General features: G+C 40.8%; 1 protein-coding gene and 1 long non-coding RNA gene across 24 annotated transcripts in view; one reads left to right on the forward strand and one right to left on the reverse strand.

The window, feature by feature from the left end:
- Nucleotides 1-1883, reverse strand: part of AOPEP (aminopeptidase O (putative)) — a 199283-nt gene extending 197400 nt beyond the window's left edge. For 22 of the 23 annotated variants that reach the window (XR_010607783.1, XR_010607782.1, XR_010607780.1 and 19 more), the window contains exon 1: nt 1449-1828. The gene's annotated coding sequence lies outside the window, so the exon portion shown is untranslated. Of the gene's footprint in view, nt 1-1448; nt 1829-1862 lie in introns of those variants that run through there. The other variant, XR_010607772.1, reaches the window with a different exon arrangement.
- Nucleotides 1884-1970: 87 nt separating this feature from the next.
- LOC136001998 (uncharacterized) lies at nt 1971-16804 on the forward strand. Its single transcript, XR_010607874.1, has 4 exons — nt 1971-2167; nt 13795-14276; nt 15010-15141; nt 15271-16804. It is a non-coding gene; the product is annotated as an uncharacterized LOC136001998 (long non-coding RNA).
- Nucleotides 16805-16868: the final 64 nt, after the last annotated feature.

Consider the following 16868-nt stretch of genomic DNA (forward strand, 5'->3'; position numbering starts at 1 on the left):
AAAGGTTTCCAACTACATGAAGAACATTAACTTGTTTTGAGTCAAAGCAGCACAGACTCTCTTTACCAACAACAAGGCAGCAGCAGTGGAAGCTGCTTCCCATGAGTTGAAATTACAAGTTAAAATAGAAAACTCTTTCTTTCAGCTGAAATAAACAACAAAAAATCAAAGTCCTCTTCTGCCCCAAAAATACCCACTCCCAAAGAAAACCACATAATTAAACAAAGATTGAGACAGAGGCATAACTTACTGTCAGTAAATAAGCTAGGAATAGCATCCTGATATTCCCCATAAAATCTCATTAGTGCATTGGCAGTTCTTTGTGTTACAGCAGTGAGCAAATACCTAACAGCATTAAACAGAGCCCAAATATATAGAGCCCGAATATATACAGCTAAACACTTTAGAAATTCCTGCCCACAGATCTACGGTTACTACATTTACAGAAAACTCATTTGTGTTAAGGATGGAATTTTCAGTTTTTTATTTTACAAAACGGTGGACATGATCCTGGGTAAACTGCTATACCTAAGCCTGCTGGACCTGGGGCATTGAACTAGACAATCTTTAGCAGTCCCCTTCAAACTCAGTGATTCTGTGTACACAATGAACAGCATTAAAGAGGTGCAAAATTACTTTGGGTTTTATTTCCACTCCACATACACAATGAAGAGGTGTGTCTGTGTGTGATTTTCAGGAGATGAAGCATGCAGGTGAGAAGACACTCATACATAGGAGGTGTCCAAATGAAATCTGTACTGAAACAGAATTACTGTTTTTAACTCAATGCAGCTGTCATTTACAAATACCACCTATAATGTGAGAGAACTATTTCCTTAAGGTTGGAATCTGAAAAAGTCATCTCACAGAATGCCAGGGATTGGAAGGGACCTCAAAAGATCATCTAGTCCAATCCCCCTGCCAGGGCAGGAACACCCAGATGAGGTTACACAGGAAGGCGTCCAGGCGGGTTTTGAATGTCTCCAGAGAAGGAGAATCCACAACCTCCCTGGGCAGCCTGTTCCAGTGCTCTGTTACCCTCACTGTGAAGAAGTTTCTTCTCATATTTAAGTGGAACCTCCTGTGTTCCAGTTTGTACCCATTGCCCCTTGTCCTATCATTGGTTGTCACTGAGAAGAGCCTGGCTCCATCTTTGTGACACTCACCCTTTATATATTTATAAACACTGAACTCTCTGCAGTGTTCACACTGGCAAGCTACCTCAGACGCTCAGCTTGAACACAGCAAAACTAAGCACTACCCTGAGTAACGGACCTAACACACAACTGAGCTGAAATCCACAGATGAATTACAAAATGCCATTTATTGAGACACGAGTTTCACCTGTATGTTTCCATGTGTTAAAGAGGCCAAGGCGCGGAAAACTTTGTTAATCAGCTGTGACGAGCGTGACCGGAATTGGATTTCAAGTTCAGGAAAATACATACTTAGGACCGAGTCCTACGTGACGGGCACCGACTGGAGCTGCAGGAGCAGCGTGAAAGAAGACGACAGGTACCGCTGGCTGCACACCCCGCACCGCTCCGCTTTCTGACCACTCTGCCGCCTCCGGCCCTGCAGCAGCGCGGTTTACCGGGCAAGGCGGGGACGCTGACTGGGTAACTCCGCCAGCGCCCAGGGGCCCGACGCCGCCGCCGGCGGGGCACCAAGAGCTCAGCCCCTCGCTGCTCCTCCGCCCGCAGCTGGCGGAGCGGGCGGGCTCACCGCGGCGGCCGCCACCGCCGGCTCCTGGGGCCGCGCGGGGGGAGGCGAGCGGGACAAACGGTCGCTACCGGCCCCCTCCCCTTCCGGCCCCGCCGGGCGCCTGAGCGGCCGCCGGGGCCCAACGGCCGCGGCTTTACCTGCCGGGCCCGCGCCGAGCCCCCACCAACCTCCGCACCGGCCGCGGCGCCTTTTGATGACATCATGCACCCGGCTCCGCCCCGACTCGCCCCGGCGCGTCCCCCGAGGCGGCGGCGGCGGCGGGAGCGGCTGTGCCCGTGGGGGCCGCGGCCCGGCCGGCCCGGCTCCCTGCAGCGCCCCCCGCCGACTGACGGCTGAATTTCACACTCGCAGGGAGTGGGGGTGAAACGGGGAAATCACCTTAACAGCGGAGTCATACTGTTAAGCGGCGTTCTTTTATGGACAGCGCTGGGGACCACGCTCCGTAAGTGCTCCGAACACTGGATGCTCTTGCGTTGCTTATATTCACATAATTATTACATATGCATTAAAATTTTCGAAAATTTTGACGTCTATACTAAGAAATAACTGATGATGTTAGCTACAATTGTTTAGTTTCTTCCTTACAATACATCTATTAATTATTAGTTAAATGTAAACTAAGCACTCTGCTTCTAAACAATGTATTACTTAATCTTCTGTCTCCCTGTTGTCGTGCAGAAGGATCTAAAACTTGAAAAAGATCCCCTCGTTTTGCAGGTGGTCAGAAAGCATTTATCATGTCAATTGGTTAATGATGGGTATGTCTTTTGTAACTTAATCACAGTATGCATTAATTTAGCAGCTTCTCTTCAGAAGGCATGGGAAAAGAGCAGGAACAAGCCTTCTGGGGTCACCAGTGGCCGTTTCCAGCACCAGAATTGCTTAGACTCATAGAATGTCCTGAGTTGGAAGGGACCCACAAGGATCATCAAATCCAACTCCTGTCTCTGCACAGGACAGCCCCACAGTTCACACCGTGTGTCTGAGGGCCTTGTCCAGTCTCTTCTTGAACACCTGGGGGTGACACCTCCCTGGAGAGCCTGTTCCAGTGTCCACCACCCTCTGGGGGAAGAACCTTTTCCTCATGTCCAACCTAAACCTCCCCTGGCACATCTTCTGCCATTGCCTCGGGTTCTGTCATTGGTCACCAGAGAGAAGAGCTCAGCGCCTGCCCCTCCTCGTCCCCTTGTGAGGAAGCTGTAGCCCCATGAGGTCTCCCCTCAGTCTCCTCCAGGCTGAACAAACCAAGTGGCTTTAGCCGCTTCTCACATGGCTTCCCCTCCAAACCCTTCACCAACTTCATACCCGTCTTCTGGACACTCTCCAGTAGCTTAGTATCTTCTTTACACTGTGACGCCCAAGGCTTGGCTGTCTGCAGCAGCCTTTGCAGGCAAGTTTACATCAAAGGATGGTGAAACGCTTTTGGTTTTTTTGCACACTCAGGTGGGGCCCTATTGCTGTCACATGAGGCAGCCAAAATCCCACTGGCCTCACCTTCGTTCTGTCATTTGGGTTGGCCGTGGATGGTTAAGCTTTTGCAGCAGTTCATAACCGAGCTGCTGGCGTGGTCCCCCAACTTCTGTGTCTCAGAGCTGCCAGCTGGCTCCAGGCAAGCTGAGGATGCTGCTCACTGGCAAATTGTTCTGTTACTTCTGTCAGCAAAAGGAACAACCACCAAAAATACCCAACGGCTGCTAACACTGAACCAACTCTGCAGCTCTCTAGGAATGCTGGGCAGGCCACTGGCTGTTAAAATCAGGACCATGAAAAGTCTTTGAAATATTCAGTTTAGCTTTGCAGTGTTTAGTTTCTGGAGTCTTGACGCTTATTAAATTCTCGGTCTGCTGGTGCCCAGGCTCCTTGACCAGAGTAACATAAGGAGTGAGAGAGGAGGGAATGGAGATGCCTCCACAGCTTGTCTGGTATCAGAAGGATAATTAAATATTCATTAGAATAGGGATTCAGATGTGGCTTTCCAATGTGAGTGCCTTAACCACAGCCTGGCAAAGTCACTTTCTCCTTCTCCTTATCCTCATGAATACTTAATTATTTATGCGAAGTTGAAAAACACTGAGAGGGGAAATTGAGAGGGTTTCTCCCAGAACTTCCAATTGCATTTTCAAGGGAGGTGGGAAATTTGGATTCAGATCATTGCTAACGAGGGAAATTTGCAAATGAAGCTCCCTCCCCCAAGGTGGGTACTGTTATTCTTGGATTATAGGGAAAGAAATACAGAGATCCTCTATCGTGCAGACCTCCTGTCCTCATTGCACAGGGTGTGCTAGGCAGGGAGTTTGGGAATGCAGTTTGAGAATCCTTCTTAGGAGAAGAATTTGGTTAATTTGGTTTAGTTTTGTGAATGCATGCTAGCAGAAAATTTAGGCATCTCTACAGAAAGCAGTGCAGCAACAAATTTTGGACGCTGAAGGTGATGTATCTGCCTTATGTTGCTTCAGTGCCAGGGTGAAGTAGCTTAGTCTCCACCTTCCAGTCGGCTGTAAAGTGCTGGTTCCAGACCTAGCCTGTATGTTTCACGGTTAAGGACCTCTGCATCAGTTGCAGTGTAAACCTGCTCAAAGAAGTCTTAAAAATTGCCTTGCAGAAATTCAGGTAGCTGTGAGCTCAAATCACAACTGAACAGAAATTTCAAGGTTTTGGATAAGCTCACAAACACTGCACTCAGGAGCCCGTATGACATCTGAATGACCACTTGCCATTGTCAAATGCAAACTTACTCAGAGCAGGTCTGACTGAGATGGTTTTTAAAGTGTCGAAAACTGCTAGAAATCCCAGTCTCTCTAAAATAATTGGAATGTACTAGCACTGGTAGGAAGATAATAGGAAATATCTCTGACCCAGCCAGATCCAGTACAGAGTCCTCTCTTTGAGGATTACAGCCACACTACTCATACTTAGGAATGACTTTCTGGGTAGGGCCATCTGCAGTAATCAAGGAAAGGCTGAGTCCAAAATCAGTGTACCAGTTTGGATTAGGCTTAAGCACACGTTCTGAATCCAGATGAAACTGGTACTTGTAAGAGTTCTGTTTGACAGCACCTGATATATATAAACAAGAATGTCTGACCATGAAAACACACATTACTTCACAAATACTGGAAAAGCAATGCATTTTTTTCTGATCGAGAATGCTGTAGCTTAAGCAAAAGCTGCACTCCAGTAGCCTTAGTGGTTTCTTTTTGTTTTGTTTTCAGTGGACAATATGGGTCAAGTTTCTTACTCGTGCAATAGTGATGTACAGAGCTCTTGAAATCAACAGCACTTTGTTAAGGATCAGTGGATTGTCAACATTGCTGACTGTTCTTGCTTTTACTTGCATACATGGCAGCCTTTTCCAGTGGCTGAGAGAATGCATTGTTCTAGCCTAAAAAAACTAAACTAGAACCTCACCGTGAGTGTAAAACAACCCCTCTCTTGCTTTATATTTACCCTAAACCTATTTATTTGTTGAAAGAAGGGGTCTTCTCTAACAAACAGCATTTCCTGTTGCTGTCCAAATGCATACACTATGGCACATCATCATCCTTCCCATTTATAGTAAAACAGTCTTGGATTGCTGTTGTCAAGTGAACAGTGATAGCCTGATGTACATAAATATTGGAGGCTTGCTTTATTTGGCCTTAAACATGAACAAAGTAGTTACCTGCTTGTGATTCCAGTATGGAAGTTTATCTGCCATTAAAAAGAAAAACTTAGTGCAAAAATACTGCTGTAACTTTCACAAAAAAATCTGAAGATTACATAAAGGGTTATTTTTGTAACAGCTTATTTGGGCAATATTTCTCTAGTATTAATATTTTACACCTTTAACAGCTGAACTTAAGTTCTAAAAGTCAAAAATAGGGAAGGTAACTGCTAAATACTTTTTAAGCAATTCTGTCACTGGTACCACGTCACTTTATTTTGGTGCCAAACATGACAGCAGTGGCAATTATTTGGAGCAATTGCTCTATAGAAGGAATACTTGAAACATGGAGAAGAGGGCAAAACTCAGTCTAAAGAGTTTAGTCTAGACTGCTTATAATTCACAAACCATAATTACAAATCACCTTTCAGTTGAGGACAAGATGCTGACCACAAACAAATAGAAGAAGGAAAGATTGCGTTCTGGGGTGACTCGTATTGCCATTAACTAACATAGTTAATACACAAATTACTATGCCAGTTATCTATTAACTAGTATTATCTGGTAACTAGTATTTTCTCCATCCTGCAGAGTCTAATCAGATTTAAGCTTGTGCATAGATTCTCTTTTTTCAATTATAATATGAGTTTGCACTGTTCAAGAACAGTATGAGCCCATGTTAAAACGACTTCCTCTTTAAATCCACAAAAAGCAGCATTACATGTATGGCACTTTGTTGGCACAGCAAATTAAGCCGTTAAATGTCAGTTGAAGATTATATTTGACGATTGAAGTTGAAAATGCATTTGATTGAGAGTGTGCACAACTGTGGCATAGCTTGAAACTGGACCTTGGTTCCTTCCAAACTCCTGTGAACACAGAGCTTGCCTTGCACTGTTAATTGTTACACTTGTGACGATAGTGCCTACAAACCAGTTGAGCTAAAAGCAGTAACAACACGGAGGAAGAGGCATCCTGTATTTCAGAGAGTTGTCATCTAAAGAAACAAGACACACAGGATAGGGGAAAAGGGTTTAACAGAGAGGCAGCACGAATAGCATGATGGCAGTAAGGATCTCCCACACACCTCCACTCTAGTAGCAGTGATACACAAGTGATAAATGCTATAAATGTTTTTAAACGTTAAAAAGTGAGGGTGAGTAATGAAGCACTGTGGAGGATGTGGTATAAAAGCAGTTATGCATGAAACTGAATTTAAAAGCCTGGAAAGCTGGCACACCTCAGTCTTTTTTATTTATTTTGATAGCTTTTATAGGTACTCTTACCAACAGGTTCTTGGCTTGCCTTTTTTTTTTTTTTTTCCCAATGCCACACATTGTTCAGGAAAAAGAGTTAACAGAAGTACCAACTGGTAGTATGCTGCTTGACTCTAAAACTGTAGCTTTTTCCCACACAGTCCAGAGTGATGGGGTGGCCCTGTGTAGGTAAGCTTCATCCTCTTCCAAGAAAGTCCTTTCTGCTTTAGCTGCTTCTGCAGGCAACAGGTGGAACCATTGTCCTGCTTTGTCAGTGGTTTGAGTAATATAAAGGGAGACCCATCTGCAGGTGGTTTTTGAAATCTTCAAAATCGATGTGTTAAGTGTACCATATGTGGAAGTCTTCGAAGCAAATTCGCTGTGGATATGTCCCTGAAGCTCCAGGAGAGGTAGGAAAAATATTATACTTTGCCTGGTGATTTTTCCTTGATTGCACATATTAAAGCAGTAGTACATAGGAATATTAAAAGAAACCAAAGGAGATGAAAATGAACCTCAGATGCTGTGTAATATCTTAGCTAGATACATATAGCGTTTCCAGTTTTGGGTATCAAAAGATATCTCTCACATGAAGTTACCTTTTGGAAGCAAATATAAAGATAAAAGTGGACACCTGACTGTAGGATCAAATTTGATGTAGATTCAGTGGCTATTGCTGCCACCTTGTAAGAATTAGTCATTGATATAATTGCTAGATGTGAATGTTCTTCTATGGCTTTACTCTTGCATTGAGAGTGTTGCGATCTAATTTAATTTGTATTTTCCTAAAAGGATTGCTTCTTTTATCCAGTCTATTATTTCAGCTACAGTGATTCTTTTCATCCAGTGCCGAAAAACACCCCCTGCACATGAGCATCAGTGGTTGTCTTGATTAGGCCTCATGCTTTGATACCAGTTTGGCCTGATAAAATCCTAACACAGTAATTCAAATATGCAATAAAGAGACTGAAAAGACTTGCTTTCAGGAAACCTTTCTCAACTGACACAATAAAATATTTGTTGCCTCTGGGAGTGTGGGTTTCATTACACTCAGTGGAGACTTCAGCTCATTGTGAACCCTTCCAACTAGTACACCAAAGGGACATTGAATGGAGTGAATCATCATAGAAAAACTCCTATTCACTTTCTGATCTCCAAATGTAATGTAAACAAAGAATGTAAGTAAACATATGCATAATTTAATATTTTTCCTGTAGGTCTATGACTGTTAATAATATGAAGTGGCTTGCCACTAGCAAACTGAAAGAAAAGGTTCAGGAACACAAGAAATGCTGCAGGATAGGACTAAATATAAGCAAATTAGGGTCTAGAGAATATTCTATGATCTGACAGATAGGCTGAAAAGCTTGTGAAACATAACTGGAGGAGAACGGCTGCAGGGAATGGCCAGTGATGCTGTAACTTCCCCAGCTCCACATATGTCAGAAAGAAATACAACTGCAGTCCTGAAGTATATGGGTTGCTCAGTGCCAAAATGAGTTTTACTCATTACCTGGAGACCTCTCGAGCATGCAATATGTATCCTCCCTTTTCTAAGCAAGAAGATGAGGAAACCCATCAAAGTCCAGTTTTCAGAGCCAGCTGTCAGTCTCTGGGGCCACTTGAGTGCAGAGGGTGTCTGAGAGGCAGCTGCTGGCCCTTCAGCCCTGCTGGCAGCCTTCACGCTCCTGCCAGCTGTGCCCCTGCACATCACCAGTTGCATCCATCACACCCAGAAGAAGCCAGAGGAATACACTGAAATCTTTTGCTACAGCCTGTGCAATTTTTCCCAACAGCACCAAAAATAAACGTGATGGAAGGCTCACATCTGCAGTCATATGAGGTTCAGCTCCCTACATGATTTGGTACAAAATCCACAAGAAACCTTATTCAAGGATGGTGAGGACATAAGCAGGAGAGCCTGCCTGAACAATTTTTGGAAAACTGTCTCCATTAGGCCAGTAAGCACTACCTCAGTATGTAGATGACATACACACCTGTCTGAGAAGGCACTGATTGAAACCGAATGTGAAATAACTTGCCATGAAAGTGTGACAGTCATCTGCCCCATTCTTAACTGCCCTCCAGTTACTGAATGAGGGAACCAAGAACTCAGAACTGGACCAAGAATATAATAAAAGGCAATTTAATTCCAAAATCAAGGTGACTGAATTCAGAATTGATTTTTAAAAAGAAGTGTAATTGTTTGTCTCAAATTTCTTCAGCACATTCACCACATTTCCCACAGCTAGGAACTGAGCTGTGATCTAGTTAAGCTATTTCAGTAGTCATGCTACTTACTCCATGTTTTGGAAGGGAAGAGAATAGGTGTAGTGGAGATAGAATTTCTATTTCAAAACATTTTACAGGTGTTGAGATATCAGGGTGATGGGTGACACATAAAAAACACTGTGCCAGCTTCAACGATGGAAAGATATATGTATTTTTAATGAAAAATGAAGCTGTTGCCTTTTTGAACTCCAAGTGGCATTTTGGATCAATTGTTTGTGAAAATCCTTTCATGAGCACTTGGAGGACTGTGTCTGGGGAGGCTGGTGGAGCATGCGCTGCATCTCCATTACACCCTGGGCCTGTTCTGGGCAATCAGCCCATCACATCAGCACTAGTGTGTGTGGGGGGGAAACCCCAAAGCATCTAGATTAAAGAGCAAAATTCAACACTGCTTTCATAGGACTTGAGAGTAAGTTTTGTATTTATTTAGTGTGTCTCTAGTAAATTACAGACTTGAATGCAAGGAAGGTTGATGAACTTTTAACCTGAATCTTCTGCATGACACAGGCCAAAGAGTTTCAAACCAAAAAATTTTAGTGTGTGGAAGTATATAATGTGAAAAACAATTTCTTGAAAAGCTGTTCAGATTAGGTACTTATTACTGTATTCACAAGAGCAATATCATTATACTTTTTCCAAGAAATGTACATTTCATCTTCCAGAGTAGGACATACAGCTCAGCACAGAATTCCATAACACATGCATTACATGCCTTAAATAACCTAACTGATTCTAACTCTTACTACTAACTGCTGTAAATGTTGAAAGATAATTTTCCTCAACTTATCAATGAATTATAGGTTTTATTCTTATGAGTTAGGCTGTTATGATGTATTCATAATCTACAAAGAAGTTATACAAAATACATACATCCGTTATAACACACACATATATAAAATATATAGCATTCAATTGTTGCAAGTTGAGAGAGATTTTCTGGAATTATACTAAAATTATAAGAAGAACATCAATTAAGAGCAACTGATTTCTAAACCCGGTTCACCATCTGCATTGACATTATGAAGTGTCTGAATATTTGAAAGAAAGTAAATTACAATATCCTTCATAAACATTGGAAATAGTATTAAGACTAACTCTAGTCATCCAGCCCTTGCTAATAAAATTTACTTCATATTTGAATGATTCATCAGATTCTTTATGAATCTTTGTTGTATCTTTCAGAACAATAAGTGTAATTGGAATTATTATTATATGGCTCATGTTTTGTTTATTGCATAATTTAAAAGCTTTGTGCTTCTTTGATACGAAGTTTCTGTGCCTAATTTTGATGAGGCAGATCAAAGACCTGGATCTCTGTCCCAAAACTAATTTGCAATTCACAACCTCCCTGGTGTTCACAGTTGAGAAGAGACTGTCAATCATATGTAAGTACAGGATGTTGATAACTTGTAAGCTGAAAATTTTAGCAGGGAAAAAGTGACCATAATGAGTTTCTGAAACCCATATGTCAACAATGAAAGAATTATTTGTGCCATCTCATTTACTCTGCATGTGAGCCACCAATACCATATGATAGTGTTTGCAAAGATATCTAGATGTATTGCCAAAGAAGCCTGTTTAGTTCTGAGGATCAGAAGAAAAAAGTTCTTAAGTCATGGGACTCTGGTTAGCATTCCTGAGACTGTTTTGGTGTTTGCCTGGGTGAAAAGCGTGACTGGGGGATATGTGTGATTATGGTGATATTGCAAGAGTTTGAGCTTTCAACAGTCTCACCATAGGAAGAAAACTGGAAAGTGTTGTTTGGTAAGTCTGCCTGACACATAGGCTTTTTTCAGTCTGTAATACTCTTCCAACAATATTTGACAATTTGCATTTTTGAGAGAGAATGTGGTTAACTCACTTCTCGAGGAGAGTAGATATTTCCTGTAGAACTTCACTGCTCGTGTAGGTTGGGGACTGGCTTTATGAGTGGTAGATAAGACCCGGCGCCCCCAGGTTTTTTAATAGGTGAGCAGTCTCAGTGATATCGTTTTAGGTTGGGGGAAGTCTTTGTTATTCCCACAAGCTCCATTTTAAGGATTCAGTCAACGAAGTAGCCTACAAAAGCACATTTTGTAGGGAATCTGGGATACTTTGAGAAATCCCTGGAACACCTTTGCTTGCCTTAAGCAAATCGATGCAGTCATATTTGAATGGAAAGCAGTAGATGCAGCTGCATGTAAGAGGACTTTTTAAAGCTTTTTTGTTATCTGAATACACATGAAAATGTTCCTTGAGAATTTTGTATTTTCCATAGGCACTTCACTTAACAGACTTGTTGTTTCACTTGTCAGAGCTCATAAGAGGACTTGCTGCTTGTGGGGATGATGTGAGTGAGGAGGTGCTGAGAAGACAGACATTTTCTCTGAGTAGTGGTGTGTTGCTGCCAGTTTGTGCCATTGGATCCTGCTGGAATCCGGATTTTTGAGGGGAGAGGTGGCTTAGCTCACTGTGTGGCAATGCTGGCTTGAATTTAAAGTTTAGCACTAGGCAATGATATCACAGACAATATTTCTAGATAACAGCCAAATATGCAGTTGGATACGCTCAGGTTTACAGCCATGATCAATAGCAACTTGTGAAAAACCTTCAGTGGCAAAGAGGGGACTATTTTTTTAATATATAGTATCTGTGGGGACATTAAATCTTTGAGCAAATGAATCTTGATAAGTCCTTGCCTTTTTTTTAGTTTAGGAAATGCAAGCAAAATTCAATAAAGATTTTAGGCTATGTGTTTACAGCACAGTACACTACACAGGGTTAGAGATGCTGAGCTTGCCATATACCTGAGATCGTATAGGAAGATAGAGACATTAGGTCATGTGTCACTAGCGTGAGGATCTTTGCACAGTATCATGCGGAGTCAACATACTGAAAAGGGCAGTCAGGCAGAGTTCCACTATGCAAATTCAAAACAGTGAACCTGGAGGCTCTTGCTCAGGTGCTGCTTAAATCCCAAAGGTCCCTTCCAGTCTTACCTGAAAGCTTCTGAGCTGCATGCCTGCTTACAAGCAGGATATTTGTTTTGGAAGAGAGCATCCTTGGTTTCCTCTTTTCCATTCAAAGCTGTTTCTGTATTATATGTTAAATAGTCACTGGATAAAATATAGGACTAAAGACAAAAGCGCACAGCCTTCCAAGTAAAAGTTTACACTGGTATAATGGTTTGTGCAGCTGCATGACTTCAAAGTTTATAGCACTTTTTCCTTCTGTAGCTAACCATAACAAATGTTAACATGATGCAAATCTACCTTGATATAAAAGTAAGGACTAGCATTTTGACTTGAAGCTGGCAGAATATCAAGTAGTTTTTATTTTGTTAAACTGAGCTGTCCCAGGACCTAGGGAAAAAAAAAAAGGCAAAAGGCACAAAAGTTCAGATTTTATTTGATATATATAAAATACATAATGAAGCAAAACAATACTGATAATTTAGTTTACTGAGGACCACTGTGTAGGTCACTCTTGGTTTAATTTTCATTTACTAACCATAAATTCACTGGCATTGCTTCCGTGTCTCTCATATTGTAATATCTGCTAAATTTATTTTGTGTCCTTCTCTATTTTAAAGTTAATCCCCTATGTATAGAAACCATGCTTGTATTACACACACACACAATTCATAGCTCTTTTAAATATATGGCATGTGTATTTAATAGTATATATAACCAAGTAAGACTTACAAATCCTAAACTAACTCAAGCTGGTTTACAACATTGCCTTAAATGATTATAACTGTACAGTAAAGGTCACACTAACTAATAATGAGCTAACTAACACACTCTTTAAAAGACTGCCATTGAGAGAGCAAATTACCTTAATCTGTGATGCTTTAGTTCAGTGCGGACTTGAATAAAAATCTGCACAAAGCTACAGGAATACTGTGTCCTGGGTGTATATATATTAATAGCTACAGATCCCATGCTAGCTGCTGGAAGTAGACAATAGCTGTCATGCCAACCCTGTAACTTCTAATTTATTATTAAATGTTTACAATGAAGTGACATACAGAGACTCAGACAATGGAAAGACACTGCCTTTCCAGATGTCCCTAGATGTTTACCTTTTAAGTGGACAGAAGGCACATAAATGCTGTGTCAATATAATACCAGTATTGAACTGTTTTTTAATTGCCATAAGAGGAAAGACATAAATAAATTGGTTAAAATAAAATATATTTTGCACTAATGCACTATTTTTGTACTTCAGGTATTGTAAGAAGACGAGAGCAAAGTTTAAAAATCAGGTTTACCTTAGGCAAAGTTTCTACATATTTATTCCAGCAAGAGTTATAAACACTCCATTGTATCAAAATTAAGTCCTGATGTAGTAAGGCACAGCACTGGAAAACAGAGTTACAGCTCTGAATGTCTGCTCACTTGTGTGGTGAATTTGTTCTGCTGCTCTTATGTTATTTTAGCAAACAACGACTTCCACATCTTGAGAACTTATCATTGTACCATTAGTTCAGCATGGGATCACCCATGTCCACCATAACACAGAAATATCCACAAAATAAATGCTTGTCAAAATAATTCAAAACTGTCAAAATTGCTGGTGCTTTATTGTCATAATGTATATTTACTTTTTCATCTGTTCTCTTTCCATAAACAATGGCACTTTGATAATCACTTCATTTTCTCCTCTATCTTTTCTGTACCTTTTTTTTTAATAAGATAAACATCACAGATGCATGTGACAATTCTTTCATTAATGCATGAGAAGTGAATAAAGGACGTGACAAAGAAAGATTTCAAAACTTGCAGCCTGCAGACAAAATTCAAAATCGAGTTTTACAAAGTCCTGTGTAACGTTTCACAGATTTCCTTCTGTGTTTGAGTTTGCAGCTCTCTGATGAGCACCCCTTTGTTTCTGTAGCACAAAAAGGATCTATCTCCTCTAGAACTGGGCAACACTTTGAATTCAGAAGCGGACTTTTGGAGACCTGGTCTTTTCTCCCCTATGAAAGAAGAAAAAAATCTCTGGACAATGTATAGAGAGCTTTCCTGATGTATTTCCTCTCATAGCTTTCTCTTGGTTTTAATGGGATGGGAACTGGAGGAAGGTGAAGAATGGAGCTGATGTTTTCCAGACAGCACTGAAACAGAGTGGGTGACAGGAGTTATTGACTGGGAAGATACTCTGAGGGATGGAAGAAGATATTAGCAAGGTTAGCCAAATTTTCGGCTCTCATTGGACAAAAAGCAGGTGAAGACTGTGGATTTTAGACTTGGATTACTTGGACTCTGTACTCCTTGTCTCCTGAGGACTAACTGGCCATCAAACAGAAAGAGCTAAGGCTGAACAGGATAATTGTTTGGAGTTACTGAGGTCTCATGTTCATATTCTTCAGTCAGCAGGTTGGTGTCAGAACAGGTATTTGTAGATGGTTCTGCATTTGATAACTATTATCTGTGGTGTGTAGCTATGAGGAAACTGAATTTGATTCCTCAGGCGAAGTCCTTTCCAGTATTAAATTCTAGCTGTGGAACTACTTAAACTTGGGTTTTCATTTACACCTAAAGCCCATAATCTGATACAAAATGGTTAGTGTTTTAGATCAGTGCACAGCAATGCGGACAGAATTTGAATTACACTTCTGTAAAAAAATCAGTTCCTATGGATCTGACTGCAGGACAAGTGGCACAGCCTGTAAGCACTAAGGAAAATGAGCCACCTTCTCTCAGTTCTGTCATGTACCTATATAAATAAATATCACTAGCACTGGGGAGGGACTTGGAATGCCCAAATAACCTGAGAAGTCAATGGAAGGCCGAGGAGAAACCTTCTTGTTATGCATTTGTTTTTCTAATAGGAAAAAAAAAAAAAAAAAAAAAAAGAAGAAGAAAAGAAATAGTAAAAGCAGACACCAATTTTGTGGAATTTCATTCATAAAGATTTATTCTTGGAAGTTTAACCAAAGAGAGAGTGTAGCTTAAAAGCATTTTTTCAGTGGACAAACATCACTCAATCCTTTGCCTGTTCTTGTAAATGCAGTTGTTAGTTTGCATGTGATATCTCTGGTTATAATTCAGGGAGAAAATGATGAAATTATTTTTCTTAGTTTTCATTTATCTTTTTCATCTCATATAGGAACTACCCTCCTTGCTTAGCATGTAAGTATTGTTTTTGGTCAACTGCAGAAGAAACGGACCTGGGTTTTAGGGAGAGGCCTCTGAACAGTGTCAAACTGGCACGTTAAGCAGCTTTGCCAGAAAACCACAGGTGAGTGTTTTGACAAGAAAACAATTAAATTACTTCCACAGTGGACAAAGGTCATGTGAACAAAACTTGTTTAATGCTTGATAATATCAATTCTTAACCTTTATGTTTTGTTTTGTTTTTTTCTTTCAGAAATACCTCTGGGAAGGCAAAAGACATTGGGAGAGAGAGATTAAAATGAGGTGTACTATTACGGCCTAAATGGGTTTCTCACTGGAGACGAGTGACTTGCTTCTATTTCACTTAACTGCTTTACTGTAAAAATGAAGGCAGTATTTGCAGAGAGATTTACTGTAGCTCTTTAAAAGTTTATGACTGCCCATGCATTCCTTGTTATGTATTCCCAGGATTAACAGATCAGCCATGGGTAGGTTCTTGGCATTTTGTAGCCTGACCTTTTGACTGTTATATAAGAATAGAGAAAAATTGTATGATAATAACATAGAAGATTGGTGTGTTTTGCCCAAGTGTTACTCCCTTTATTCTTCATTTTGAATTTCACTGAAAGATTGAATGTGAAACTGACTGCTCAGGAGATATTCCTAGCAGTCCATCATGCAATATCCTTTGGCTTTTCAGTTACTGTAGAGTATGGAGCTTTCTACTTATAATTTACTGGTTTGACTTTCACTGAATACAGAGAAACATTATAACATTTGTGTTTACCCGGCCACTAATTCATTCCAATATCCTGGTTCTTACAGCACTACTGTTCATGGTAACCGTGAGTCCCTGATTCATGAAGCATTGTAATACCTCATTTCAAAGTCCATGACGTTACATAAAACCTTATTTTTTAATTTCGTGTTAATACATTAAAAAATCCTGAAATTCCTATAGGGTGATAGAACTTAAAACATGCCACTATTTACCTTAGTTCATGTGTTGATTGTAGCCACCAGACAGCCCTTACTCTGCTTGTTCAGTAAAGCACATTTATCTGGACTGTGATTCTACTCTGTTTCTTCAAGGCAATCAGTGTTTCTAGCAATCTTCTGCTTCTATTTTGTTGCACAGTCTGAAAACAGAATGACAAGTTCCAAAAAAGGCAAAATGCAAAAGCAGTAACCACTCATTTGTCTGAGGTTTTACTTTGTGGGGTTTTTTTTCTGTAAGAGCCCACCTGCTTACTTTCGTAGGTAAAATGACCTTTCCTAGGCTTTTACTCTTAGACCGACAGAGCAGGTTGAGACCTAAGGGGAAGAACAAACATGCTATCTCCTCAGTTTACAGAGGTGTTAACGAAGTCTGAGCTATGGAGTCTTCCTTATTAGTAGTGATGCAGACCCAGTAAGAACCCAGCTTAGGCAGAAAACTGAGCTTGCAGGGCTGGCAGTGTAAGCAAAAAACCAAAAACTATCTGAAACACAACCCAAAGTGAATATTGAATGGAGGTGAGAGTTTCCAAGACTGTGCCATCCAAGGCAAATTTAACAGAAGCTTTTCACTGACCATAACAAATCACAGCATGTCAAAGGCAAAGACAATAGCCTACTCGATTGTCTTGGCAGAGAGGAAGGAGAGAGTATGTAAGACACAAGTGCTCTTCTGCTAGCAACACAATGAAGCTTGTTCAAAAAACTAGTAAGCATCATCCCAGTGGCTGCAGTACATGTTTTCCTGCTGTTGAAACTCAGATCTAGAAAACAGAGAGTTCTAATTCCAAAAGACATGTCAAAAATCAGATTTTAAAATTCATTCTAATACAGAAGTGTCCTGACATTCAGTAA

The sequence above is a fragment of the Caloenas nicobarica genome, chromosome Z, assembly GCF_036013445.1.
Source record: "Caloenas nicobarica isolate bCalNic1 chromosome Z, bCalNic1.hap1, whole genome shotgun sequence".
Lineage (NCBI taxonomy): Eukaryota > Metazoa > Chordata > Aves > Columbiformes > Columbidae > Caloenas > Caloenas nicobarica.